At 30.0% G+C, this 4,546-nt stretch overlaps 1 long non-coding RNA gene across 2 annotated transcripts; it reads right to left on the reverse strand.

Annotated features, from left to right (window-relative positions):
• Positions 1–656: 656 nt before the first annotated feature.
• Positions 657–4,333, reverse strand: LOC142617868 (uncharacterized). Of its 2 annotated transcripts, none has more exons than XR_012841077.1 (3): positions 4,101–4,333; positions 3,253–3,326; positions 657–762 (listed from the first exon to the last, which is right to left on the reverse strand). It is a non-coding gene; the product is annotated as an uncharacterized LOC142617868 (long non-coding RNA). The 2 variants fall into 2 exon arrangements; XR_012841078.1 differs by lacking the exon at positions 657–762 and adding an exon at positions 1,650–1,846.
• Positions 4,334–4,546: the final 213 nt, after the last annotated feature.

Consider the following 4,546-nt stretch of genomic DNA (forward strand, 5'->3'; position numbering starts at 1 on the left):
AAGGGTCTGTTTGGGATCCGCTTATGTTGTTGAAATGAAAATTTTTTTGCTGAAGGTATTGTAGATAAAGGTGAAAATTAGCTGAAAATATGTTGGGACCTATGAATAGTACCAAAAAGTGCAGTGAGACCCATGAATAGTAACAAAAATAAGTTAAATAGTAAAATAAGTTGGAAAAATTAATCATACCAAATGGACGCTAAATAACAAAAATAAAATTTAGCCCAAATAACAACAAAAATAGCTCAAACAATAACAAGATTAGGCTAGACAACAACAAATGAACAAAATATTCAACAAAAATCTCATTCAACCCATTTTATAAATGTATTGTTATATATATAAGGATGTTAGCATTTTAGACTCTCTCTTACTTTATTATTCTTACTAGCTTATAGCCCGTGCAAATGCACGGGATTTTTATAATTGTGCTAGTTGTTTGTTTATAGCATCATCAAAAGTACACTTCTTTTTTTATATAACATCATCAAAAGTAAATAATACTTCATCATAATAATATATATTAACATAATTTGAATAACGGGAATAAAATTAAACTTACAGCAGAAGAAAAACAAAAGCCATTCTTCATAACATCATAAAAATTTAGATCCATAGCTCAAAATAACATTTATAATCCTAAAATAAACCAAAAGTCAAATAGTTTAGCCCTTTGTTTATGGATTTCATGCTTTCTTTGTTAAAAGTCTTTATGGGTCTAATGTTGTAAGCAACCAAGCCATTGAGGATCTTTTTGCATGCCTAGACATATCAGAAGATTCAAAACAAAATGTTAATGTTAAATTGATTTCAAATGAAGATCACATACAATATTAATAAGTTGAAGAAGAATGAATGATATTCTACACATTCCCATAGGCAGCTCTCATACCTACATAATACTCAACAAAGACTAAAACTTAATTAAAAATTCCAAAAGAAGAAGAAGCTGCTTCTTTTTATTTCTCCCCAAATCTTATAATTTTGTGGTTCTATTAGACAAAGTCAGAAAACCTAAGAATGAAAATGTATAACACAAAATGAGGAAAGTCAGAAAACCTAAGAATGAAAATGTATAACACAAAATGAGGAAATTAGCAGAGATAGAAAAAAAAATTATAGCAACTAAACTAATTTATGAAATTTACAAATGACAAATTTCTCGAATGAGACCAAATAGAAATTCTCCATCAAATGAATAATACCCTTCATTCTTCCTTACACCTACACTAAAATTAGAGTCCAGAAGCAAATCATGACCGGGCATGACTTTATTTTGTTTTCAAAAGCCTTAAAATTTGTCCTTTTTTTTGAGATAAAAGGTAGAAATTTATTTAATGAATATGCAAAACATTACATGTGTAAAAAAAATAGGGGGTCCTGACCTCTGACCCTCTGCTAATAGCAACAATTATACATAAGAACAACAACTTCTGCCTAGCCAAAAAAACTGAACACTACCTAAATCAAACAGCAACTCTTGCCTAGACAAAAACTGAACACTATTTACAGCAAAGAGAGAAACTGATCCACTCCTAATAGCATAACAATTATGCAGAAAACAACAACTTCTGTAGAAACATAAAACAATACATCCAAAACCTTTAAAACAAAATAGGACAATCTGCTACAAAATGTGCAATACCGGACCTATTCTAAAGAAACAGTAATTATGGTGAAAAACAGAACAATTTCTGCAGCAACAAATAATTATGCAGAAATTAACACTATGCAGAAGCTGCATCAGACATGCAGATCACTGTCAGTTGCTTGATTGAGCAGCTACCAAACATTGATACTTCTACAAAAAACCAAGTGCTCCATCAAGAATGGACTTGGGGTGAATCTGGATATGTTCAAAATAATATTTGATAAGTGATTCACATTAAGAATATTGATGAAGATATATACATTAATCAAATTAATAAAAGAAATTCCTTTTTTTATATTCCTCAAGAAACAAAGTAGAAACAGATATTGACTCATAAGTCATAACATAGATGATTTTGATATAATTGAAGATTGAGAGGCAGGATTTTTTGCTAAAAATAGGAAGGGCAAAGTCTACTCAAGTTTTGTAATGCTGCCAATAGCCAGTGGTAATTGTTTTCATTACTAAATTCTTAATCAAATTGTAAAGTAATAGCATCTTCAGCTGCAAAACGTTATTTTAGGACTTCTACAATTGAATATTAAACATACAACCACAACAGAATGCTACAAATGCCAAAAGGACTTCACTTTTTGCCAAACAAAAAGAATGCCTTTGTTACCAAAGAGTTGTAGGGCTGTTATATCCTAACTATTAATTACAAAGGCAAGTATCAATTATATAGAGGATTCAAGAAATAACACTAACAACTTAAAATTTTTTTTTTTTTAATCCACATACTCATCTATGAATTTCTCGTATGGAGCTATACCATCTACCTAAAGTTTAATGTAAACAATGTGTGTGTTTTCTTTAAGCAATATTCATATTCTTTTAGTTATCTAATCAAAAGTTTCAAAAGTGTGAACTTTTATAAAGCATTGAGTTTAAAGTGACTAACAATAAACCTACTGGTATGGATCCTGATCTAGAAAGATTTCGTTTCAAAGGTGGCAAAAAAGAAAATGGATATCCAAAAACAGTGAAAACTGAATTAATTCTTGGACCCGAAATGTGCATAATTTTGAAGCGTTTTTAATGCTAGAATTAAATGAATTCAAAATTTAGAGGCAGAAGAAGAAAAACATATAACAAAAAAACTGCCAAAAAAAAAAAAACAAATCTAACCAGAATACAATAATCAACAAAACATAATATCAATTCAAATTTCAAGGGCAAATGGAAAAAAGTACAAATCTAACAAAAATCAGCCCCAAAAAAAAAATCTAACCAACAATGAATGGTATCGAAAGAATAATGAGGCATGAAATATGTAAGATCAGAAATTAAGAATGGAACCTTTCTTGTTACAGGGAAGGAGCAGAAAAGTGGGAGAAGATGGAATTGTAGGCGACAGTTTTTTTTTTTTTTCTTGAGAAACAAATGCAATGAATTTCAAATGCAAAAATAATTTAAGATGTAAAAAATAAACAACCGGCCAAATTACGTATTAGAGGCATGCTAATGGAAGCCTAACTCAAAACCAAATCTAACTATAACTAAATCTAAACCAATCCAACCAAGAAATTCAAAACAAAATCATATTCAATCCTCAGATTTGAAAACGAAAAGGGAAAAAAAAAAAAAAACAATAACTTTACCAGTTACAGTACACGACTTGTCTCTATATGCCTTACGGACTCTATTTGGTGCATGCTGTTCCAGCAGGAAAAGCCTAAAATAAGTTTGAAGGAGGAAAATAAATGTTAGAAACGGAAATACCCAATGATTTCAATCTTACAATCTCAATGATTTAGTAATTTCAGTAATCTTACAAAAAAAAAAAAAAAAAAAAACAAACAAAACAAAAGCAAATATTTAGAATTAAGGAAACAAACTTTTTGATAAAAAACCCAAAAAGTCCAAAACAAAAGCAAATATCTAAAATTGAGGAAACAAAAATTTTGATAGAAAACCCAAAAACCCAAAACAAAAACGAATCAAATCTAAACCCATTCCACCAACTTCTGGAGTTTTAAGATGCATACGAAACAACCTTTCACAATTTAATTGGCAACATGGATTAAGAATTCTAGAACAAAACAAAAGATCGATTAGTAATTTTATCAAACAAATTGCATATTAAAAATTAAGTTTTTCGTCTAATACATTCAGATTTTAAATAATCCAAGGTGAATTTTGACTTTTAACCACAGTAAATCAAGGGCAAAATCCCTAATGTTACCACCAAAAAAAATATAGAGGGGCAATTTGAAACCAAAGCAACCAAAGAATGAAAATCAACCCATTTATTTTTTTATTTAAAAAGGGGTAAAAGAAGAACCCTAGAAAATTAAGTAAGGGGAACTACCGGTTTTGAATTCAAAAACATAGATATATTGAAGATTTAAGATTCAAGATTCTAATTCGAATAGGAAAAACAACGGTGAGGAGTTTCAGTCTTTCAAACAACAAAAATAGTATTTAAAGAGGAAAGGATTATGCTGACCTTCAGTACAAAAAACAGAGACTATACCGGTGGAGGGTACGGTGGTCTGATGGTGGCAAAGGTCTCAGATTTTTCGCTCTCCACCATCTATGACAGATCGAATCTCTTCCTCTGTCGTTCTCTTTCTCTGTTGTTCTCCTTTTCTTTTCTTTCCGCAACGTATGTTTCTCTGAAGTCTGAACCGTATTTTGGGTTTTATTCTAACGCAGTGTTTAGGTTTCAGCTTTTAGACGTGTTTTAGCGTAACAGTGTAACTTTTGACATTTTAATTGTAAACGTGGTTAGGTTTTTTTAATTGCAACGTTTCTTTCAATTTTATTTTAACCGGTTTTTTATTTTTAAGATATCAAAAAAACAGTCAAACGGTGTTTAGCTTGTGAAACAATATAATGTATCGCTTTTTAAAGTGAAACGTGTCTGAATTTTAAATAGGCAGTTATCCTATT

This window comes from Castanea sativa, chromosome 11, assembly GCF_040712315.1.
Source record: "Castanea sativa cultivar Marrone di Chiusa Pesio chromosome 11, ASM4071231v1".
In the NCBI taxonomy this organism is placed as follows: domain Eukaryota; kingdom Viridiplantae; phylum Streptophyta; class Magnoliopsida; order Fagales; family Fagaceae; genus Castanea; species Castanea sativa.